The sequence below is a fragment of the Oncorhynchus gorbuscha genome, linkage group LG13 (assembly GCF_021184085.1).
Source record: "Oncorhynchus gorbuscha isolate QuinsamMale2020 ecotype Even-year linkage group LG13, OgorEven_v1.0, whole genome shotgun sequence".
NCBI lineage: Eukaryota > Metazoa > Chordata > Actinopteri > Salmoniformes > Salmonidae > Oncorhynchus > Oncorhynchus gorbuscha.
In genome coordinates this window covers 46,256,528-46,282,654 of record NC_060185.1, presented here as the reverse complement: position 1 = coordinate 46,282,654, position 26,127 = coordinate 46,256,528, and the positions used below count along the sequence as shown (strand labels likewise).

Below are 26,127 nucleotides of genomic sequence, written 5' to 3'. Positions count from 1 at the left end.
ACAATAGTGCATCTACATATTTTAAGGGGGGAGGGGGTGAGAAGGATTACTTTATCCTATCCTAGGTATTCCTTAAAGAGGTGGGGTTTCAGGTGTCTCCGGAAGGTGGTGATTGACTCCGCTGTCCTGGCGTCGTGAGGGAGTTTGTTCCACCATTGGGGAGCCAGAGCAGCGAACAGTTTTGACTGGGCTGAGCGGGAACTGTACTTCCTCAGTGGTAGGGAGGCGAGCAGGCCAGAGGTGGATGAACGCAGTGCCCTTATTTGGGTGTAGGGCCTGATCAGAGCCTGGAGGTACTGAGGTGCCGTTCCCTCACAGCTCCGTAGGCAAGCACCATGGTCTTGTAGCGGATGCGAGCTTCAACTGGAAGCCAGTGGAGAGAGCGGAGGAGCGGGGTGACGTTAGAGAACTTGGGAAGGTTGAACACTAGACGGGCTGCAGCGTTCTGGATGAGTTGTAGGGGTTTAATGGCACAGGCAGGGAGCCCAGCCAACAGCGAGTTGCAGTAATCCAGACGGGAGATGACAAGTGCCTGGATTAGGACCTGCGCCGCTTCCTGTGTGAGGCAGGGTCGTACTCTGCGGATGTTGTAGAGCATGAACCTACAGGAACGGGCCACCGCCTTGATGTTAGTTGAGAACGACAGGGTGTTGTCCAGGATCACGCCAAGGTTCTTAGCGCTCTGGGAGGAGGACACAATGGAGTTGTCAACCGTGATGGCGAGATCATGGAACGGGCAGTCCTTCCCTGGGAGGAAGAGCAGCTCCGTCTTGCCGAAGTTCAGCTTGAGGTGGTGATCCGTCATCCACACTGATATGTCTGCCAGACATGCAGAGATGCGATTCGCCACCTGGTCATCAGAAGGGGGAAAGGAGAAGATTAATTGTGTGTCGTCTGCATAGCAATGATAGGAGAGACCATGTGAGGTTATGACAGAGCCAAGTGACTTGGTGTATAGCGAGAATAGGAGAGGGCCTAGAACAGAGCCCTGGGGGACACCAGTGGTGAGAGCGCGTGGTGAGGAGACAGATTCTCGCCACGCCACCTGGTAGGAGCGACCTGTCAGGTAGGATGCAATCCAAGCGTGGGCCGCGCCGGAGATGCCCAACTCGGAGAGGGTGGAGAGGAGGATCTGATGGTTCACAGTATCGAAGGCAGCCGATAGGTCTAGAAGGATGAGAGCAGAGGAGAGAGAGTTAGCTTTAGCGGTGCGGAGCGCCTCCGTGATACAGAGAAGAGCAGTCTCATTTGAATGACTAGTCTTGAAACCTGACTGATTTGGATCAAGAAGGTCATTCTGAGAGAGATAGCGGGAGAGCTGACCAAGGACGGCACGTTCAAGAGTTTTGGAGAGAAAAGAAAGAAGGGATACTGGTCTGTAGTTGTTGACATCGGAGGGATCGAGTGTAGGTTTTTTCAGAAGGGGTGCAACTCTCGCTCTCTTGAAGACGGAAGGGACGTAGCCAGCGGTCAGGGATAAGTTGATGAGCGAGGTGAGGTAAGGGAGAAGGTCTCCGGAAATGGTCTGGAGAAGAGAGGAGGGGATAGGGTCGAGCGGGCAGGTTGTTGGGCGGCCGGCCGTCACAAGACGCGAGATTTCATCTGGAGAGAGAGGGAGAAAGAGGTCAGAGCACAGGGTAGGGCACTGTGAGCAGAACCAGCGGTGTCGTTTGACTTAGCAAACGAGGATCGGATGTCGTCGACCTTCTTTTCAAAATGGTTGACGAAGTCATCTGCAGAGAGGGAGGAGGGGGGAGGGGGAGGAGGATTCAGGAGGGAGGAGAAGGTGGCAAAGAGCTTCCTAGGGTTAGAGGCAGATGCTTGGAATTTAGAGTGGTAGAAAGTGGCTTTAGCAGCAGAGACAGAGGAGGAAAATGTAGAGAGGAGGGAGTGAAAGGATGCCAGGTCCGCAGGGAGGCGAGTTTTCCTCCATTTCCGCTCGGCTGCCCGGAGCCCTGTTCTGTGAGCTCGCAATGAGTCGTCAAGCCACGGAGCGGGAGGGGAGGACCGAGCCGGCCTGGAAGATAGGGGACATAGAGAGTCAAAGGATGCAGAAAGGGAGGAGAGGAGGGTTGAGGAGGCAGAATCAGGAGATAGGTTGGAGAAGGTTTGAGCAGAGGGAAGAGATGATAGGATGGAAGAGGAGAGAGTAGCGGGGGAGAGAGAGCGAAGGTTGGGACGGCGCGATACCATCCGAGTAGGGGCAGTGTGGGAAATGTTGGATGAGAGCGAGAGGGAAAAGGATACAAGGTAGTGGTCGGAGACTTGGAGGGGAGTTGCAATGAGGTTAGTGGAAAAACAGCATCTAGTAAAGATGAGGTCGAGCGTATTGCCTGCCTTGTGAGTAGGGGGGGAAGGTGAGAGGGTGAGGTCAAAAGAGATTATTTGGTTAGCTTAGTTTAACTAATCCTTAATGCCAATGAAAACAGAGATTGCACAGTATTGAACTCACTAAACACATTGGCCTTTCTTTGTTTCCTTGGTTAATTTAGGTTAGTGGAGCATTAGTTTCAGGTTAGTCAGGGTTCACACAGCGGAAGAACAGCAACCTCCAAACACCTGTGAGTTATTTATTTGAAACATATCAGATAACTGTGATTTATTGTTCACAGTTACTGTATATCTATTTGACCAACCTTTAAATGTTTCATAATGGTGACTTGCGATCTTTAGATTCAACAACAATCACCATTTTACCGCACATGAATACTGTAGGTGCATTTGTTCAACTGAATTAGCAGGGTCCCCTGGCCAATGTTCAAAAGGCACATATACTTAAAACTGCCTAACACTGTTAAGCCTGAAAACCAGTTACCATAATATCATTATTTGATCTATTTCAGCCCGGGAGAAATTGTCAGTGTTGCTTGGATTGAGATGGGAAGCACACGATGATGTGAGCCTCGTTCAGACAGGTCTATCTCCCATGGTGATGGCTGTCCAAGTCACACAGCAACCACTCAAACGATTATTTTTCTGACAGACAGAAGAGTAACCCTTTTGGTGAACCCTATGGTGAACGGACAATTGAGAAGCTAGCGCCACAATAGACAGTTCATAAACAATTTATTTTGCTTATGACTTGTTTTCATAGGGAAACTTTGAGATTGTGATAAACTTCTGTACTGTCTAAAGAATAATTGCTTTGACACAAGTGACATGGTGAATACACTCCAGGTAATATATGATTCTATGATCAGATTTCTCCTAGTCCAATCCTTACCTCAAAAGTAGATAGACCTCACTCCAGATAAGTGCCGATAGGCAATCTATACCGTCACCATAATTAGCAAACATCACTTAATATTAGCAATGGTAAGGAGGGTTGTTCCCTTCCTGTAACACAGCCAGTTGGACAAGTGACATTACAAGTTGGACAGTGTCGCAGGCATTCGCAAGTCTGTGTTTTGGACAGGCGTCCCAGTGGACGGCCCAGTTGGTCCCAGTTTAATAATGAGTCTAAACACATAGGCTTCCCGATGGCCTCTGCGAGGACCCTTCTCTGTCAACTCCCTTAGGTCTGGTGGGAAAGACCCTGAGTTATTGAATCAGTTTCATAACAATAAACACAGTGGGGGTGGTGAGCACGAACCTGGCATCCTTTTAATCAGCCACCAGCAATGCCCGGGAGAGAGTGAGGCGCTTCTGTTTCCCCCTCACTTTAACGAGAGAGAGCGAGCGAGAGAGAGAGAGCGAGAGCGAAATAGGATGACGGGTCTACAATTGAGCTGCATGATTATTCATTCATTGGGGCAGATTAGTGAGAGGATACTACAGTACGAGAGGGCTTGGCAGGTCTCCTAAACAGGCAACAAACAGAGGGGTCAGCTAAGGTGTATTTGTATTCAACTGAATGCATAAGGCACAGGGAAAGGTCAACGGGATAAAGGGATCATGTTGACTGCACCCCCCTGACTCTGGTCTCTGAATAACTTTGACTTTGTATTCTAATGGGAATGCATTCATTCCACAGCTGTGATAAAGACATGGGTTCATCAGATAGTTATGATTGTGAGAGATGAGCATTCAAATAATCAATCAAAGTGCAAAAAATATCAATCTTAAAAACATGAAATGTACATTATTCTTGTATGTGTAATTTCATCCCCCAAATATATACTTGATTACCCACTTGTTAGGCAGGGGGTCTGGGGGACCAAAAAATGATTTTGAAAAAAAAAAAACGTTTTAATGACTAGATTACTAATCCTTCCCTGAAAATCCCACCCTCCATAATTAATTGACAGGTCTGAAACTCTACCAACCCTGTGACTCACAAATATCCTGCTCCTTCCCTGACAATCCCACCCACAGTAATAGATTGACAGTCCAAACTGTTAAAATGTGGTCCGGATAACGCAAGACAATGAGGAAATTAAATTGAAAATGGGAGTAATAACATTGTTTTACCCAATAAGAATTAGAATGATGTACTGTACTTGGTAGTTTAAGAAAATACATTGTTAAATTGCACATTGTCTTATTGTCACAAAATAATGCAATCACAATAATGTAGTACAATTAGAGATGTGAATGTTGATGTATCTTTCAAAAAGTGTCTTTCTCAATATGGCAGTGTGTCACGCCCTGACCTTAGAGAGACGTTTTATTTCTCTATTTGGTTAGGTCAGCGTGTGATTTGGGTGGGCATTCTATGTTTTCTATTTCTTTGTTTATGGCCGAGTGTGGTTCCCAATCAAATTGGGAATCATACTTCGGCAGCCTTTTTCCCACCTAATGTTGCGGGTCATTATTATTTTCTGTGTGTTTGTGTGCGCCATGGTTGCGTCACGTTTGGTTTCTGTTTACCTGGGTTTTTTGTTGTTGTAAAGGTTTCACTTTATTAAAGATGTGGAATTATATGCCCGCTGTGCCTTGGCTCATCTATGACAGGGAGTTTGAAGACAGTAAAAGTGACACAGTGTTACCTGGTCGGGCATTGAACAAGAACTGTCAACTTGAAAATGCAAACTAGAGGGTTGCATTTAAATTTGGTCACATAGTAATATTATTTTTAACGTATTATGAATTTATCATTATAAAATGTGATTTTTTAAAAACAGCTATATATATATACATAAATTGCTGCCCTGAATCTACAATAGAAATAATAAAGTTCTGGCAATATGGGTCATTTTTTAACAGTTTGGGTTAGAGCAGGGGTCTCCAGCCAATTCCTCATACCAAAACATTTTTTACCATGCTACTCATATACAGCCTACATATTTTGTTATTGTGTGGGCCCAATTTGATGAATAGAAACAATGAACAGCACTGCATACTGTAATTGTGTTTTGGTTCTTAAAACCACACAATTTGAACAAAATGTTTCAAATTAACTTGTCTCAGCAGCATACACATTTCATGCAACGAGAGTAGAAACGGCTAATTTGGTCGATATTACTTACCAAGCCAAGAAGAGCTGTTTTATAGAGATACAAATATCCTGTAATTTTCCCTTTTGTGCATAGGCGCATACAGACACCAACTACCGAGCATGCAGTTTTCTGGTAGGCTGATGGAAGGGCAGGCTACCCAGAGTCAGAGGCAGCGATACAGCGAAGCCTAATCAGACATGCCAGGCTGCCAGGCTCATCATAGCTCTTACAGGCGAAGTGAAACGATACAATGAATTTGCTTTTGGTGCACGCCACTAAAATGACATGTAACAACACCCTGAGTGCATCGGAAAATTAAACAACGATACAACAGCACAACAAAATATATATGTAGGCAGGTGCCTTTTCATTTTAAACACCCGGGATGAAACTAGTGCTTTGTAACTGCACTGAACTTAAACAGTGGCGTGCTGGAGCGAATCAAAACTTTAGAATGGTCTAAACCATTCATCTTAAGGCGACGACGGGTGCATAATGCAATCTATTCAGTATTATATCATATATAATAAGGACATATCTATTGTAAAACAGATTAGCTCAAAACATTACTTATCATTGAAAATAACTAAGTACCCACTGGATCATGTTCGTGCAGCTGCTTCGTTTGCTCCATTGCTCAGGCGCCTGTACCACTGGGCACACACTGGTCGAATCAACGTTGTTTCAATGTCATTTGTCAACCTATTGTTAAGTGGGGTTAACGCGGAAAATACATTGATTTAAAAAAAAAAAAACCAGCGTTGTAAACATTGAAATTAGGGTAAAACTTCAACTTAAATACATTGACTTAACCTGACTAACAGGTAGTAATTTCAGCATAATAATCAGAATGATATATATGTTTAAACTCCAATGAAAATTCACCATATAAATATTTTTCACCCTACTGTATATTCAAAATAGCCTATATTGGGGTGGTTGAGATTGTATTACATTTTTTTATTTTGATTAGACACATTATTTGATCTTGTTTCGATGTTGATAGTAAAATGCGATGTTTGAATCGACGACGTCATTGTTTTAACATCATGCCATCAACCTAAATAAAAAGGTACTGTATATTGACGTAAAATGTAAAGACACAGTTCAACGATTCCAGCCTGAACATTGACTCCTACTGGCAATGCAGTTCAATGGGAACTAATCCACCATCCAGATGCCTTCCTCTATGTACCCTGCTTATCTATGGAAACAAGGTGTGTTTGATTAAGCTGAGCTATCATGTCAACACATTTAGAAATTGATCAGCTTCCATACTCATTTGCATAGACTACTTAAATAACATTGAATCGTTGAAAGTTACTCCTCTAACTTAAATAAAATATGTCTAATAAAATGTGAAATTCTACATACTTCCAACCATCTCATTATACACGGAGTATATCAAACATCAGGAACACCTTCCTAATATTGAGCTGCACCCCCCTTTTGTCCTCTGAACAACCTCAATTCGTCGGTGCATGAACACTACGAAGTGTCGAAAGCGTTCCACAGGGAGGCTGGCCCATGTTGACTCCAATGCTTCCCACAGTTGTGTCAAGTTGGCTGGATGTCCTTTGGTGGTGGACTATTCTTGATGCACACGGGAAACTGTTGAGTGTGGAAAAAAACAGCAGCATTGCAATTCTTGACACAAACCGGTGCGCCTGCACCTACTAGCATACCCCGTTCAAATAATTTGTCTTGCCCATCCACCCTCTAAATGGCACACATACATGATCCATGTCTCAATTGTGTCAAGACTTAAAAATCATTCTTTAACTACATTGATTGAGGTGGATTTAACAAGTGACATCAATAAGGAGATCATAGCATTCACCTGGGTTCACCTGGTCAGTATATGTCATGGAAAGAGCGGGTGTTCTTAATGTTTTGTATACTCAGTGTATATTGAATATAGGATGTACAATATTTTGTACGTTTCTACATGGAATTTCAACGTATACATAGTTCTGATGATTATGTTGAAATTAGAATGATGTAACAACATGTTAGTCAGGTTAAGTCAATATACTTAAGTTGACGTTTTACTCTAATTTCAACGTTTACAACGCAGGTTGAAATCAGATGAAAACAGTGCTGGTTGATAACTTTTTTCAAATCCAATGTATTTTCCACATTGATTCCACGTCACAAGACATTGACAAATTGCGTTGAAACGACGTTGATTCAACCAGTGTGTGCCGGGTGGGTAGGTAATGACATTAGATATCTCAAGCTAGCAGCGGCTGCTGACAAAATAACTGGTGGGGCGGAAAAATAATATCTAACCAACATAATACAGATGCTGCCACTCATACATCTAGCTATGAATCACACATATTATTCAACAAAAGAAATGAAAGTCGTAAGATAATAATTGTCTTTAGAGGGATTACTTGCTTCACTGATTCTAAACCCACAGGATGCAGCTTTACACTAGGGCGACACATGGCCATCTCAAGTCCAACTGCCATTGGAAATAGTTCTTGTGACATCACAACATATACTATACAAGATGAAACCCTGATGAGGGAAGCATGCCTGTCAAACTGTTGGTATCGATTACATTTATTGTAAAGGAGCCATAAGAATGTGTGGGTGGGTGTCCGGGGATATTATCGGATGGGGCCACAGTGTCTCCTGACCCCTCCTGTCTCAGCCTCCAGTATTTATGCTGCAGTAGTGTATGTGTTGGGGGGCTAGCGTCAGTTTGTTATATCTGGAGTACCTATCCTGTCTTATCCGGTGTGCTGTGTGAATTTAAGTATGCTCTCTCTAATTCTCTCTTTCTCTGTCTTTCTCCCTCTCGGGAGGACCTGAGCCCTAGGACCATGCCTCAGGACTACCTGGCATGATGACTCCTTGCTGTCCCTAGTTCACCTGGCCGTGCTGCTGCTCCAGTTTCAACTGTTCTGCCTGCGGCTATGGAATCCTGACCTGTTCACCGGACGTGCTACCTGTCTCAGACCTGCTGTTTTCAACTCTCTAGAGACAGCAGGAGTGGTAGAGATACTCTTAATGATCGGCTATGAAAAGCCAACTGACATTTACTCCTGAGGTGCTGACTTGCTGCACCCTCGACAACTACTGTGATTATTATTATTTGACCATGCTGGTCATTTATGAACATTTGAACATCTTGGCCATGTTCTGTTATAATCTCCACCCGGCACAGCCAGAAGAGTACTGGCCACCCCTCATAGCCTGGTTCCTCTCTAGGTTTCTTCCTAGGTTTTGGCCTTTCTAGGGAGTTTTTCCTAGCCACCGTGCTTCTACACCTGCATTGCTTGCTGTTTGGGGTTTTAGGCTGGGTTTCTGTACAGCACTTTGAGATATCAGCTGATGTACGAAGGGCTATATAAATACATTTGATTGGATTTGTTATTTTCTGAATGTACTGTACCATAACACAGCAAGGTTATCTACAGAATGTGGATAAGAGTTGAAAGCTTCTTTAGGTTCAACACATTTGAGTTCATATGTTGTTGTGCTCTCCGGGGAATCTTGCTCTTCCAGCTGGTGGAGAGGCCACACTGTGCTGAGTCTCTGGTGTCACACAATGTCCTGTACCGAACTCAACTGAACCGAGCTAGATGACTGTCGAGGGCATCTGTTTTCAAGAGTCCCTGTCACCACTGTTTGGAATATGTTTGCCAGAGGCCAAACTCAGATGTGAAGACACAGGCACTTTGTGTGGCCTCACTGGCCTGGTGATGGCTTTGAAGTGATCTAATGTTCTCCTTTTTGTAATGGTCAACACAACATCTGTTCAAATTAAGAACTGCTCACAGCACGTAGTCTGGTTTTTCACAAGGAATCAGAGCAGTGCACAACTATACAAGCCTTACAATGTTCACATTCAAACTATTCATGTAGTGACACATTTGACTTTGCCTTTTTCAGAACTGTGTAAGGTAACAGGAAGTATATTAAATAATGCTTCATGTTTTCATTCTCAAAATAAGTAATTTAAAAGGCCCATGCAATCAAAAAATGTGGTTTCCTGGTGTTTATATATACTGTAAATATTTTGTTTTTATTTGTACTATTTTCTACATTGTAGAATAATAGTGAAGACATCAACACTATGAAATATCACATGGAATCATGTAGTAACCAAAAATGTGTTAGACAAATCAAAATATGTTATATTTGAGATTCTTCAAAGTAGCCACCCTTTGCCTTGATGACAGCTTTGCACACTCTTGGCATTCTCTCAACCGGATCCATGAGTTAGTCACCTGGAATGTATTTCAATTAGCAAATATGCCTTGTTAAAAGTTCATTTGTATAATTTCTTTCATTCTTAATGTGTTTGAGCCAATCAGTTGTGTTGTGACAAGGTAGGCATGGTATACAGAAGATAGCCCTATTTGGTAAAAGACCATGTCCATATTATGGCAAGAACAGCTCAAATAAGCAAAGAGAAACAAAAGTCCATCATTACTTCAAGACATGAAGGTCAGTCAATCTGGAAAATTTGAAGAACTTTGAAAGCTTCAAGTGCAGTCGCAAAAACCATAAAGCGCTTTGATGAAACTAGCTCTCATGAGGACCGCCACAGGAATGGAAGACCCAGAGTTACCTCTGCTGCAGAGGATAAGTTCATTAGAGTTACAAGCCTCAGAAATTACAGCCAAAAGAAATTCTTCACATTCAAGTAACGGACACATCTCAACATCAACAGTTCAGAGGAGACTGCGTGAATTAGATCTTCATGGTCGAATTGCTGCTAAATAAATAACTACTAAAGAACACCAATAATAAGGAGAGACTTGTTTGGGAAAAGAAACACGAGCAATGGACGTTAGACCGGTGAAAATCAGTGTTTTTGATGAGTCCAAATTTGAGATTTTGTGTTATAACCACTGTGTCTTTGTGAGATGCAGAGTGAGCGAACGGATGATCTCCGAATGTGTGGTTCCCACCATGAAGCATGGAGGAGGAGGTGTGATGGTGTGGGGGTGCTTTGCTGGTGACACTGTCTGTGATTTATTTCAAATTCAAGTCACACTTAACCAGCATAGCTACCACAGAATTCTGCAGCAATACCCCATCTCATCTGGTTTGTGCTTCGTGGGACTATCATTTGGTTTTCAACAGTGACCCAAAACATACCTACCGGCTGTGTAAAGGCTATTTGACCAAGACGGAGAGTCTTGGAGTGCTGCATCAGATGACCTGACCTCCACAATCACCCAAGCTCAACCCAATTGAGATGGTTTGGGATGAGTTGGACCACAGAGTGAAGGAAAAGCATCCAACAAGTGCTCAGCATATGTGGGAACTATTTCAAGACTGTTGGAAAAGTATTCTTCATGAAGTTGGTTGAGAGAATGCCAAGAGTGTGCAAAGCTGTCATCAAGGCAAAGGGTGGCTACTTTGAAGAATCTCAAATTATTCTTTTGGGGGATTTCTTTAAAATTTTCTGGTTACTACATGATTCCATATGTGTTATTTCATAGTTTTGATGTCTTCATCTACAATGTAGAAAATAGAACAAATAAAGAAAAACGTTGAGTAGGTGTTTCCAAACATTTGACTCGCACTGCATATACAAAACAATATACAGTGCATTCAGAAAGTATTCAGACCCATTGACTTTTTCCACATTTTGTTACATTACTGCCTTATTATAAATTTGATTAAAAAAAATCCTTATCAATCTACACACAAAACCCCATAATGACCATTTTTTTGCGAATGTACTAAAAATAAAAAACAGAAATACCTTATTTACATAAGTGTTCAGACCCTTTCTAATGACACTCAAAATTGATCTCAGGTCCCACAGTTCACAGTGCATGTCAATGCAAAATCCAAGCCACGAGGTCGAAGGAATTGTCCGTAGAGCGCTGAGACATGATTGTGTCGAGGCACAGATCTGGGGAAGGGTGGCAAAAAATGTCTGCAGCATTGTAGGTCACCAAGAACACAGTGGCCTCCATCATTCTTAAATGGAAGAAGTTCGGAGCCACCAAAACTTTCTAGAGCTTGCCGCCAGGCCAAACTGAGCAATCGCGTAAGAAGGGCCTTGGTCAAGGAGGTGACCAAGAAACCGATGACCACTCTGACAGAGCACAGTTCCTCTGTGGAGATGGGAGAACCTTCCAGAAGGACAACCATCTCATAGCAACAATTAGGATGGTTTGCTAATATGGCTAGGATTATACCTTTGGCTTCTGGACAATTGAAAGAAAGTTGATATGAAAACCAATAGAAAATAAGATAAATTATTTTTTGGTTACTACATGATTCCATGTGATATTTCATAGTTTTGATGTTTTCACTATTATTCTACAATGTTGAAAATAGCAAATATTTTTTTTAAATCCTGGAATGAGTAGGTGTGTCCAAACTTTGGACTGGAACTGTATATAAAAGAGCATTGCTTATTTAATAACACTGTGAAATTGTGAAAATGATAATGCCCTTTTAGTGTAGGAGCTGTTTGAAAAGACCACCTGAAATTTCAACCTGTTTAGGTGGGATGGAGTTTTGGCCTGTCTGGTGACATCACCAGGGGGGGTAAATTAGTTAATAGACTAATAAGAAAGAGAGTTCCAAACCTCTCTATCAATAACATATAGTTTTCAGTTCCCCCTGCCCACTCAGACCACTCCCAGACAGTCCTAGCAAAATTCTTGCTTTAGAAATTGCTCTTTGCTAACATGCTGACCAGACCGGACACGTCACATGTGCGAGTGTTGCAAAATACATTTAGAAATCCATGTTATTCAATTATAGCACCCACACTGCTCGCGCCCGCCAACGAGCGTCTGCGTTTCCAAGCACTAAAATAGAAGTCATTCCTATTTCTGACGAAGATCGCGTTGCAAGTCCTGCCTCTCCCATCTTCTCATTGGTTTATAGAAGCAGGTACCCATGTGCCATGTCCTCATTGGTTATACCCACATGGGTGATTGAAAGACGAACTGCTTTGCCGGTCGTCGTGATAATACTATGAAAGTTTTGATGCCAATCACCATATAAGTTCAAAGATGAAAAGGCCTGGAAGGAGGAGAGATGACTAGAAACAATTTGGTTGACCATTTTATGTGTGTATTAATTGTCGGAGTAGAGGACCTTGTGCATTTCATGTAACATAACAACTCAATGTTTATATCCCAGGACAAATTAGCTAGCAACAGGAAGCTAGCTAAATTGCCTTACATGTTCAATGCTTTTTGACCTGTCCCCAAATTAATGTAATTGGTTCAGAGTTTGTTTTGATATTTTAACCTGCGTGTCGTGATCGCATTTGGTGTGGGGGGACAAAATTTATTTATGCACGATGATGCACGATGGCGCACGCGCACAGCCGGTTTGGGTTCCGTGTTAAGAAGCTATTTCTATTTCTTTTAAATCTCAATTTTAATTGAAAACAATTACACTAAGGTACTTAACTGTTATCCAGAATTGTTTTCATATTTATTGTATTATAGATAGTGATGGTCGGAAATGTAGGCTAAAAGGGCGACAAATACAGAGAGGAAGGACAGAGACAGGATTTGTACCCACATCTCCAGTGAATATATGGTTTAGAGTCTGGGGGGCTAACCACTAGGCCAGACTTCAGCACAAATGCATTCCTTTCTTAATGTATAGGTGATGACAGAGACTTATCACATCTAGTCTAACTGGATACCAGAGCTGACAAGGAATATATTTAAAGTGTTAGGCTACCATTTTTACATACTTGATTATGCATCCTTTAGATTACTGATAACTAGGTGTTTGGATACATCCTACCAGCTGTGCTTGTATATAGATGTACAGTCTGGCCAAACATTTTGAGAATGACACAAATATTAATTTCCACAAAGTTTGCTGCTACAGTGTCTTTAGACATTTTTTTCAGATGTTACTATGGAACACTGAAGTATAATTACAAGCATTTCATAAGTGTCAAAGACTGTTATTGACAATTACATGAAGTTGATGCAAAGAGTCAATATTTGCAGTGTTGACCCTTCTTTTTCAAGACCTCTGCAATCCGCCCTGGCATGCTGTCAATTAACTTCTGGGCCACATCCTGACTGATGGCAGCCCATTCTTGCGTAATCAATGTTTGGAGTTTGTCAGGATTTGTGGGTTTTTGTTTGTCCACCCGCCTCTTGAGGATTGACAAATTCTCAATGGGATTAAGGTCTGGGGAGTTTCCTGGCCATGGACCCAAAATATTGATGTTTTGTTCCCCGAGCCACTTAGTTATCACTTTTGCCTTATGGCAAGTTGCTTCATCATGCTGGAAAAGGCATTGTTCATCACCAAACTGTTCCTGGATGGTTTGGAGAAGTTGCTCTCGGAGGATGAGCTGGTATCATTCTTTACTCATGGCTGTGAGTGAGCCCACTCCCTTGGCTGAGAAGCAACCCCACACATGAGTGGTCTCAGGATGTTTTACTGTTGGCAAGACACAGGACTGATGGTAGCGCTCACCTTGTCTTCCCTGGACAAGCTTTTTTTCCGGATGGCAATCGGAAAGGGGATTCATCAGAGAAAATTACTTTACCCCAGTCCTCAGCAGTCCAATCCCTGTATCTTTTGCAGAATATCAGTCTGTCCCTGCCATTCCTGAGCAAGCTCTGTACTGGTGGTGCCCCGATCCCGCAGCTGAATCAACTTTAGGAGACGTTCCTGGCACTTGCTGGACATTCTTGGGCGCCCTGAAGCCTTCTTCACAACAATTGAACCGCTTTCCTTGAAGTTCTTGATGATCCGATAAATGGTTGATTTAGGTGCAATCTTACTGGCAGCAATATCCTTGCCTGTGAAGCACTTTTTGTGCAAAGCAATGATGACGGCACGTGTTTCCTTGCAGGTAACCATGATTGACAGAGGAAGAACAATGATTCCAAGCACCACCCTCCTGTTATTTGAACTCAATCAGCATGACAAAGTGATCTCCAGCCTTGTCCTCGTCAACACTGTGGATATGTGGAAATGTTTTTGGGGGATTCAGTTCATTTGCATGGCAAAGAGGGACTTTGCAATTAATTGCAATTCATCTGATCACTCTTCATAACATTCTGGAGTATATGCAAATTGCCATCATACAAACTGAGGCAGCAGACTTTGTGAAAATTAATATTTGTGTCATTCTCAAAACCTTTGGCCACAACTGTACACTAGCTGGAACTGAAAAATGCACTCATAAGAGAGATTGTTGAAAATGTACAGTACATGGCCAAACAAAACCACAAGCATGATAACAGAGTCATGAATATAAGTAGCAAAACCAGCAATCCAAACCCAGTACGGTGGGCAAGAGATAGTTATCACGCTTGATATATGATAATCATAATTATCGTCACTCACTCTGACCGCACTGTCTTTAAGTATGAGTTGTTGACTGTCATAAGACCAAAGCTTTGTGTGTGTGTGTGTGTGTGTGTGTGTGTGTGTGTGTGTGTGTGTGTGTGTGTGTGTGTGTGTGTGTGTGTGTGTGTGTGTGTGTGTGTGTGTGTGTGTGTGTGTGTGTGTGTGTGTGTGTGTGTGTGTGTGTGTGTGTGTGTGTTTGAAATTTCAATCAAAGATGAGGTGGTTGGTGAAAATATCAAGATAAGAAGTGCCCCAACCCAACCAGGAGCGAGAAAATTCAATTTAGCGAGGAACTGAGGGAGATGGATAAGAGGCGCTAAGACCAAGTCAGGGACACATTCATTACCCAGCCAGTCTCTAATCTTCTGACAAAAACAACGCCCCGCTCTACTTTACAGAGGCTGGCTTTTGATCATGGTCTCATCTGTTTCTTTTTGTTTCATCCGACTAACTGGTCAGCTGAAACGTGGGCTCAATAGGGTCAGCATATGTGTTTCAGGTGCAAGAGATCCTGTTTCTCTGTTATAAGATCTCAGAAAGCAATGTGCTTGCTGCTCAACAGACACCCTGGTTTCAGTTCCTAGTTCATCGATGTAAAGCAGCTCAGAATGGGAGTTGGAGGCATGACCACACAGTAGACCATTACAGCCTTGCTAACCATAGGGGTAGTCGAGGTGTCACGGGCAGTTATCACCGTCTAGACTATGTGGGGTGCTCAGTCGCCGACATGCACCTAGCGCCCTAATTAGGATTATGTCGGGATTTTGTCTTGGTAAAGGTCTTAAGAGCAAACATAAACATCTCCTATGCAGAGCGCATACACACACTCAAGCACACAAACTTACTTCACCATTGTCGCAATTTGTCTCTCCTAGGCTACTACCGTACCTACGAAACAGAATTCATTTGAATGCAGGGAAACCGAAATCTGTCTTACCCAATTTCTACCAGCATGCCACCTTTGCAACTAGAGGTCGACGAAACTCTAGATCACCTTTACTCCACACAAAGAATTGCATACAAAGCTCCCCGTTGTCCTTCATTTGGCAAATGATTACAAGGAAAAACTCAAACAGGAAGTACATTCCCAGCTCAATACGGAAGTGGTCAGATGAAGCGGAAGCTAAGCTACAGGAGTAACACTGTAAGTTATTTATTTGATCATATCAAATATAACTGTGATTTATTGTTCACAGTTATATCTATTTGACCAACCTTTGTACGTCCATAATCGTGACTTGTGATTTAAATATGCTGACCCTCAACATGGGGGCCCCTCAGGTGTGCGTGCTTAGTCCCCTCCTGTACTCCCTACTCACCCACGACTGCATGGCCGTGCTAGACTCCAACACCATCAGTAAGTTTGCTGACGACACGATGGTGGTAGACCTGATCACAGACAACGATGAGACAGCCTACAGGGAGAAGGACAACAACCTCTCCCTCAACCTCAGGAAGACAAAGGAACTGATCATGGACTACAGGAAACGGAGGACCGAGCATGCCCACATTCACATCGATGGGGCTGTAGTGGAGCGGGTCGAGAGCTTCAAGTTCCACAGATTTCACATCACTAAGGATCTATCATGGTCCACACAAACCAACACAGTTGTGAAGAAGGCACGACAACACCTCTTCCCCCTTAAGAAGTTGAAAATATTTGGCTTGGGACCTCTGATCCTCAAAAAGTTATACAGCTGCACCATTAAGGAACTTTTGACTGCCTGCATCACCGCTTGGTATGACAACTGGTTGGCATCCGACCACAAGGTGCTACAGACGGTAGTGTGTACGGCCCGAGCTCCCTGCCATCCATGACCTCTATACCAGGCGGTGTCAGAGGAAAACCCTAAAAAAGTGTCAAAGACTCCAGCCACTCAAGTCATAGATTCTTCTCTCTGCTACCGCACGACAAACAGTACTGTTGCACCAAGTCTGGAACCAACAGGAGCCTGAACAGCTTTCACCCCCAAGCCATAAGACTGCTAAATAGTTAGCTACATAGATAATCAAATCTGCATTGTATCTGTATTGAACCTTTTTGCACTAACGTTTTTTAGTCATCACATACACTGCTGCTACTGTTTATCTATCTTGTTGTCTAGTCACTTTATTCCTAGTTTCATGTACATATTGTCATGACATTACTTTCACTAATCTGATGATTGTTATTAATTGAATCAACTAAATACGTTTAATTGTTACCCAATTAAATTAATCATGTAACAATTAACTCATTAGGATTTGGGGCACCATGGCAGAGGTTGTTTAAAGAGTTACCATTTCCCAAATTAAACTCTAAAGGTCTTTACTGATCACATCCATAAAACAGTCAATGTAGTAATCATTACCTCTTATCATATCATCATTCTGAACAGTCGTACCCTCGTGCATCTGCAAAAAACCCAGCCTTACTCATGATTCAGTACTACGCAAATTGGTTTAATTATAGCTAACTTTTATTAGCTAACTAAATAATAACACAGAATAAACATACTGTCATGTTTTGTCTTATATTGTCTTGTCATTTTGCTTTTCCCTCTGTTCGTTTTCCCCCTGCTGGTCTTTTTAGGTTCGTTCCCCTTTTTCTCTCTCCCTTCCTCTCTCTCTTCTCTCTATCGTTCCGTTCCTGCTCCCAGCTGTTCCTATTCCCCTAATCAATCATTTAGTCTTCCCACACCTGTTCCCTATCTTTTTCCCTGATTAGAGTCCCTATTTCTCCCCTTGTTTTCCGTTTCTGCCCTGTCGGATCCTTGTCTATTGTTCACCGTGCTGTGTCTGTGTATCGCCCTGTCGTGTCGTGTTTCCCTCAGATGCTGCGTGGTGAGCAGGTGTCTGAGTCTGCTACGTTCAAGTGCCTTCCCGAGGCAACCGGCAGTTCATGATCGAGTCTCCAGTCTGTTCTCGTCATTACGAGTGGAATTGTGCTTTATGATTGTATATTTACTTTACTGGATTAAAGACTCTGTTTTCGCCAAGTCGCTTTTGGGTCCTCATTCACCTGCATAACAGAAGGATCCGACCAAGGAATGGACCCAGCGACTACAGACGCTCGTAACACTGCCGTCGAGATCCAAGGAGCCATGCTCGGCAGACACGAGCAGGAATTGTCTGCTGCTCGCCATGCCGTGGAGAACCTGGCCGCTCAGGTTTCCGACCTCTCTGGACAGTTCCAGAGTCTTCGTCTCGTGCCACCTGTTACTTCCTGGCCTGCCGAGCCTCCGGAACCTAGGGTTAATAACCCACCTTGCTACTCCGGGCAGCCCACGGAGTGCCGCTCCTTTCTCACCCAGTGTGATATTGTGTTCTCTCTCCAACCCAACACATACTCTAGAGAGAGAGCTCGGGTTGCTTACGTCATTTCACTCCTTACTGGCCGGGCTCGAGAGTGGGGCACAGCTATCTGGGAGGCAAGGGCTGATTGCTCTAACAATTACCAGAACTTTAAAGAGGAGATGATTCGGGTTTTTGACCGTTCAGTTTTTGGTAGGGAGGCTTCTAGGGCCCTGGCTTCCTTATGCCAAGGTGATCGATCCATAACGGATTACTCTATTGAGTTTCGCACTCTTGCTGCCTCTAGTGAGTGGAACGAGCCGGCGCTGCTCGCTCGTTTTCTGGAGGGACTCCACGCAGTGGTTAAAGATGAGATTCTCTCCCGGGAGGTTCCTTCAAGTCTGGACTCTTTGATTGCTCTCGCCATCCGCATAGAACGACGGGTAGATCTTCGTCACCAGGCTCGTGGAAGAGAGCTCGCGTCAACGGTGTTTCCCTGCTCCGCATCGCAACCATCTCCCACCTCTGGCTCAGAGACTGAGCCCATGCAGCTGGGAGGTATTCGCATCTCGACTAAGGAGAGGGAACGGAGGATCACCAACCGCCTGTGCCTCTATTGCGGATTTGATGGACATTTTGTCAATTCATGTCCAGTAAAAGCCAGAGCTCATCAGTAAGCGGAGGGCTACTGGTGAGCGCTACTACTCAGGTCTCTCCATCTAGATCCTGTACTACTATGTCGGTCCATCTACGCTGGACCGGTTCGGGTGCTACATGCAGTGCCTTGATAGACTCTGGGGCTGAGGGTTGTTTCATGGACGAAGCATGGGCTCATGACATTCCTTTCAGACAGTTAGACAAGCCTACGCCCATGTTCGCCTTAGATGGTAGTCATCTTCCCAGTATCAGATTTGAGACACTACCTTTAACCCTCACAGTATCTGGTAACCACAGTGAGACTATTTCTTTTTTGATTTTTCGTTCACCTTTTACACCTGTTGTTTTGGGTCATCCCTGGCTAGTATGTCATAATCCTTCTATTAATTGGTCTAGTAATTCTATCCTATCCTGGAACGTTTCTTGTCATGTGAAGTGTTTAATGTCTGCCATCCCTCCCATTTCTTCTGTCCCCACTTCTCAGGAGGAACCTGGCGATTTGACAGGAGTGCCGGAGGAATATCATGATCTGCGCACGGTCTTCAGTCGGTCCCGAGCCAACTCCCTTCCTCCTCACCGGTCGTATGATTGTAGTATTGATCTCCTTCCGGGGACCACTCCTCCTCGGGGTAGACTATACTCTCTGTCGGCTCCCGAACGTAAGGCTCTCGAGGATTATTTGTCTGTGTCTCTTGACGCCGGTACCATAGTGCCTTCTTCCTCTCCGGCCGGGGCGGGGTTTTTTTTGTTAAGAAAAAGGACGGTACTCTGCGCCCCTGCGTGGATTATCGAGGGCTGAATGACATAACGGTTAAGAATCGTTATCCGCTTCCCCTTATGTCATCAGCCTTCGAGATTCTGCAGGGAGCCAGGTGCTTTACTAAGTTGGACCTTCGTAACGCTTACCATCTCGTGCGCATCAGAGAGGGGGACGAGTGGAAAACGGCGTTTAACACTCCGTTAGGGCATTTTGAGTACCGGGTTCTGCCGTTTGGTCTCGCCAATGCGCCAGCTGTTTTTCAGGCATTAGTTAATGATGTTCTGAGAGACATGCTGAACATCTTTGTTTTTGTCTATCTTGACGATATCCTGATTTTTTCACCGTCACTCGAGATTCATGTTCAGCACGTTCGACGTGTTCTACAGCGCCTTTTAGAGAATTGTCTCTACGTGAAGGCTGAGTAGTGCTCTTTTCATGTCTCCTCCGTTACTTTTCTCGGTTCCGTTATTTCCGCTGAAGGCATTCAGATGGATTCCGCTAAGGTCCAAGCTGTCAGTGATTGGCCCGTTCCAAGGTCACGTGTCGAGTTGCAGCGCTTTCTAGGTTTCGCTAATTTCTATCGGCGTTTCATTCGTAATTTCGGTCAAGTTGCTGCCCCTCTCACAGCTCTTACTTCTGTCAAGACGTGTTTTAAGTGGTCCGGTTCCGCCCAGGGAGCTTTTGATCTTCTAAAAGAACGTTTTACGTCCGCTCCTATCCTCGTTACTCCTGACGTCACTAGACAATTCATTGTCGAGGTTGGCGCTTCAGAGGTAGGCGTGGGAGCCATTCTATCCCAGCGCTTCCAGTCTGACGATAAGGTTCATCCTTGCGCTTATTTTTCTCATCGCCTGTCGCCATCTGAACGCAACTATGATGTGGGTAACCGCGAACTGCTCGCCATCCGCTTAGCCCTAGGCGAATGGCGACAGTGGTTGGAGGGGGCGACCGTTCCTTTTGTCGTTTGGACAGACCATAAGAACCTTGAGTACATCCGTTCTGCCAAACGACTTAATGCTCGTCAAGCTCGTTGGGCGTTGTTTTTCGCTCGTTTCGAGTTTGTGATTTCTTACCGTCCGGGTAGCAAGAACACCAAGCCTGATGCCTTATCCCGTCTTTTTAGTTCTTCTGTGGCTTCGACTGATCCCGAGGGGATTCTTCCTTATGGGCGTGTTGTCGGGTTGACAGTCTGGGGAATTGAAAGACAGGTTAAGCAAGCACTCACGCACACTGCGTCGCCGCGCGCTTGTCCTAGTAACCTTCTTTTCGTTCCTGTTTCCACTCGTCTGGCTGTTCTTCAGTGGGCTCACTCTGCCAAGTTAGCTGGTCATCCCGGTGTTCGAGGCACTCTTGCGTCTATTCGCCAGCGCTTTTGGTGGCCGACTCAGGAGCGTGACACGCGCCATTTCGTGGCTGCTTGTTCGGACTGCGCGCAGACTAAGTCAGGTAACTCTCCTCCTGCCGGTTGTCTCAGACCGCTCCCCATTCCTTCTCGACCATGGTCTCACATCGCCCTAGACTTCATTACCGGTCTGCCTTTGTCTGCGGGGAAGACTGTGATTCTTACGGTTGTCGATAGGTTCTCTAAGGCGGCACATTTCATTCCCCTCGCTAAACTTCCTTCCGCTAAGGAGACGGCACAAATCATCATCGAGAATGTGTTCAGAATTCATGGTCTCCCGTTAGACGCCGTTTCAGACAGAGGCCCGCAATTCACGTCACAGTTTTGGAGGGAGTTCTGTCGTTTGATTGGTGCGTCCGTCAGTCTCTCTTCCGGGTTTCATCCCCAGTCTAACGGTCAAGCAGAGAGGGCCAATTAGACGATTGGTCGCATACTACGCAGCCTTTCTTTCAGAAACCCTGCGTCTTGGGCAGAACAGCTCCCCTGGGCAGAATACGCTCACAACTCGCTTCCTTCGTCTGCTACCGGGTTATCTCCGTTTCAGAGTAGTCTGGGTTACCAGCCTCCTCTGTTCTCATCCCAGCTTGCCGAGTCCAGTGTTCCCTCCGCTCAAGCGTTTGTCCAACGTTGTGAGCACACCTGGAGGAGGGTGAGGTCTGCACTTTGCCGTTACAGGGCACAGACTGTGAGAGCCGCCAATAAACGTAGGATTAAGAGTCCAAGGTATTGTTGCGGCCAGAGAGTGTGGCTTTCCACTCGCAACCTTCCTCTTACGACAGCTTCTCGTAAGTTGACTCCGCGGTTCATTGGTCCGTTCCGTGTCTCCCAGGTCGTCAATCCTGTCGCTGTGCGACTGCTTCTTCCGCGACATCTTCGTCGCGTCCATCCTGTCTTCCATGTCTCCTGTGTCAAGCCCTTTCTTCGCACCCCCGTTCGTCTTCCCTCCCCCCTCCCGTCCTTGTCGAGCGCACCTATTTACAAGGTACGTAGGATCATGGACATGCGTTCTCGCGGATGGGGTCACCAATACTTAGTGGATTGGGAGGGTTACGGTCCTGAGGAGAGGAGTTGGGTTCCGTCTCGGGACGTGCTGGACCGTTCACTTATTGATGATTTCCTCCGTTGCCGCCAGGATTCCTCCTCGAGTGCGCCAGGAGGCGCTCGGTGAGTGGGGGGGTACTGTCATGTTTTGTCTTATATTGTCTTGTCATTTTGCTTTTCCCTCTGTTCGTTTTCCCCCTGCTGGTCTTTTTAGGTTCGTTCCCCTTTTTCTCTCTCCCTTCCTCTCTCTCTTCTCTCTATCGTTCCGTTCCTGCTCCCAGCTGTTCCTATTCCCCTAATCAATCATTTAGTCTTCCCACACCTGTTCCCTATCTTTTTCCCTGATTAGAGTCCCTATTTCTCCCCTTGTTTTCCGTTTCTGCCCTGTCGGATCCTTGTCTATTGTTCACCGTGCTGTGTCTGTGTATCGCCCTGTCGTGTCGTGTTTCCCTCAGATGCTGCGTGGTGAGCAGGTGTCTGAGTCTGCTACGTTCAAGTGCCTTCCCGAGGCAACCGGCAGTTCATGATCGAGTCTCCAGTCTGTTCTCGTCATTACGAGTGGAATTGTGCTTTATGATTGTATATTTACTTTACTGGATTAAAGACTCTGTTTTCGCCAAGTCGCTTTTGGGTCCTCATTCACCTGCATAACACATACACCCTTTACATGAGACAAAGGTCCCTAGTGGAGTGATAAAATATGGCGGCTTGTACACAACGAATGAAAAAGGGTGGGGAAGATAGAGAGAAAAAGGGACACTAATCGTGGATACATTTTAGAACTATTCTCACATTAATCATATACTTTGCACATGAACTGCTGCCCATTTGGAATAAGAAATCATGAATGTATTTACGTGTGAGTGCCTTGTTTTCCATTTATCTCTGGTGGAACCAGGCCTTCTTAGGAAAGATGTGGGTTGGCCTTTCAGAGGCACGCTTGTAAAGCTCTGATTGTCCGGAATGGTCCGGCCCGTCTCTTCTACTGTTGTTCACTCTGGAAGATAGCCAGCCGTGAGATAGCCAGCCATGTCGACGGTTCCCATTGGTGATGAGCGTAGTAGGATAGTCTTACTTAGATGAGCTTTTCTCGGTATCTGACTTAGGACAGCTAATCCACCGTACCAGTGATTGTCTGGGAGGTGAGCTTCTCACCTACACCTCATGTTGATTATTGAGGGTTCAGGATTCAGACCACTTTACATGCACAGCTACAACCTGGCAATGTTCTGGTCTAAAGGAAGGTGAGTTTATTTCTAGTGATGCACCGATATTACATGTTTGGCCGATACTGATATCCGATATTTTCCTTGCCCAAAAAAACGTTATCGATAATCAATATTTAAAATATTAGCGCCCTTTTAAGCATTCTAGTATAGTTAAATAGTTAACACACACATGGACACAGCTGTCTAAGGCACTGCATCTCAGTGCAAGAGGCATCACTAACGTCCCTGGTTAGAATCCAGGCTGTATCACATCCGGCCGTGATTGGGAGTCCCACAGGGCAGCACACAATTGGCCCAGCATTGTCCGGGCCGTCATTGTAAATAAGAATTTGTTCTTTAACTGACTTGCCTAGTTCAATAAAGGTTTTACACACACACACACACACACACAGACACATACACGTGTATGTCCCCATTACCAGTAAAACATCATCAAAATCTATTTCTTTCACTTACTTGCTGGGCTGTTTCGATGTTCATTTGTTCAGTCGTTTCATTCTCAACCAGGACTTCTATTGGAACGCCATTGGGTCTTTGCGTGTCAAAAAAAGATATACATCAAATAACACTATTTGACATGTCAAATAACATGGCATAATCTGTTTCGGTAGCTATAGTTAGCTAGCTAACTATATAGCTAGGTGTCATCATCTAAAATAACCCTCATTTATAAGACAGTTCTTATTTGATAAATGGTGGTCAGACCCATTTATGTGAAGCTAGCCACAATAAGGATTAGGTACAATAGTCAAATCATCAAATCAAAACACATAACCCGGTCTGGTCGAGCCTCACTAGACTGATGAAGCTAGCTGGATACTTCTAACGTTAGCTTTAGGCAACTGGGTTAAGTAGCTGGCTAGCTATTTATTTTCATAAACTGAAGTTCAATTTCAATAGGTGAACAACAAGTGGACACCTAGATAACACTTACTCACAATGATTCCTAAATCATTGCTAAGAATAATGAAAATGACTGCAGTTTCTACTGGTCATTGTTTTCAGGCTGGTTGTATTGGTGCTAGCTAGGTACCAAGCTAAAGCTAGCTACCCCAGAAGTTGTAATCGAACAAATTATTCTTTATTACCAATGCGGTATTGTAAACACATCAATCGTGGCCGGTGTTTGCTTGTTTGCAGACTTTTTGTGTACAGCTTTGACAGTGCTACCGTATCTTTTTTGACGCGCAAAGACCCAAACGGCGTTCCATAGTAGGTATGTCATGAAGCTAATAGCAGTGACGCTATTAATCGGTAGGGCAACATCTGAAAAATAGCGCACTCGGTAGTGTGTACCAGTGCTCGACCAGTCGGAGAAAGCCAACATCACCCACGAAAGAGAACGGTTGATTGTCAAGGGCAATGAATTCCATTATCTTGGCTTTAATGGATTTCGCCTTTGAGTTGTCTCACTGAAAATGTCTTACTCTTTCAAATGACTGCCCGACTTGTTGACTGCTCGATCCACACAGCAGACATTGTGGGTTAGGTTAGGATTGCTGTGTAGCATGTGTAGCGCAACATTTTATGTGGCATTATTACGTTATGTACCTACGTTATATAGGTATGCATGGTAGCTTTGACATCAGTTTTTAACATCGGCGTTAAACTAAACATCGGGCCGATACTGATGTTGGCATTTTCAGCTAATATTGGCCGATTTTGATATGTTCTCCAATATATTGTGCATTCCTACTTATTTCATCAGCTCGTGTTGAGATTTAAAGTTCCAACCATTTCAAACGTGTAGCTCACGTTTCCTGTTCTCTGAGATTCACCGTTTAAACCACTTCAGATGTTGGGCTGCAACTCCTCGTCTTTCCTGGTCCGATGTTATTCTCTGTGGGCAATCCTGTTATGCACTCTGGCCAAATGGGACGGTTCCGTCAGTCTGACACACTCGTCGACCGCACTCGAGGCGTAGCTACTTACTATGCACAGTTTATAGGAGATAGATTCTCTTATACCTCCTAAAATAACATTCATATCTTAACTAAAATACTTTCATAATTTTTAATATTTCATATACAACGTTAAGGGTGGACACTTCACAACTAGTGTTGTGAAAATACTTTTCAAGTTACAGTATTTCCTTCATAACCTTTTTAATGACATCACAAAATAAAAAACAACATGACATTAGTTTTATTTAGCTCCCCACTGACCATTCCCCACATTTTTATGTTAGAATTATTGTTCCAGTATCCACATTTGAACGTCTTATATTTTCAGCGGGAAAAGTCGCTCTGGATAAGAGCGTCTGCTAAATGACTTAAATGTAAATGTAAACAAAGATATTCTTCTGGTGGATTTTACTGAAGAGGGAGAAAGAGCTCCCTTCTCCTGCAATTTATAACAGGGTGTGAACTATCAAACTGGCCCAGTTTCCTGGGCCTCTTCTGTGGGTGAGAGAATGTCTGGTTATTGTCAACCATTTCCATTCCTTGCCATGCTGATCTGACCTGTGATCCTCACAGGACAGTCATGACAATATCTACCTCAATTACCTCATACCCCTGCACCTCAGTACTGGTACCCCATGTATATTGCCAAGTTATCATTACTCATTGTGTATTTATTATTACATGTTATTACATTTCTATAATTTCTCTATTTTCTTTCTCTCTGCATTGTTGAGAAGGGCCAGTGTAATCATTTCACTGTTAGTCTACACCTGTTGTTGACAAAGCACGTGACAAATAACATTTGGTTTTATTTGAATGCTGACCTGTATTTGGCTGGTGGCAATCTGTTCTTTCATACCATGACAAAGTCTGTCAATTTAAATTGAGTGACACATTGTGGAGGTCAACTACCTATACTAGCTCTAGCATCCCATTCGACAGACATTATGATGTGAAATACTGTACTGTCCATGAGATGAAGGGCAAGGTCAGCTGCCATCGGCCTCGGCCTCCACGTCTGCACTGAAAATCATGGCAGCACACAGTGTCCTTAGCTCCCTGCATCACCCCTCTGACTTATACAGCCAGTGACTGATGTGGGGGAGACCAGCCCATGTACGGTGTCGGCCGCAGCAACCTTCACTTGGCCCTAAGC

General features: G+C 44.2%; 1 protein-coding gene across 2 annotated transcripts in view; it reads right to left on the bottom strand.

Moving 5' to 3' along the window:
- LOC123993982 (G-protein coupled receptor 4-like) overlaps positions 1-26,127 on the bottom strand; it is a 69,810-nt gene that overhangs the window by 35,622 nt on the left and 8,061 nt on the right. Inside the window, exon 1 of one of the 2 annotated variants that reach the window (XM_046296471.1) lies at positions 5,409-5,483. The exons of the other annotated variant lie outside the window; for it this stretch is intronic. The gene's annotated coding sequence lies outside the window, so the exon portion shown is untranslated. Of the gene's footprint in view, positions 1-5,408; positions 5,484-26,127 lie in introns of those variants that run through there. 2 annotated transcript variants of the gene reach the window in all.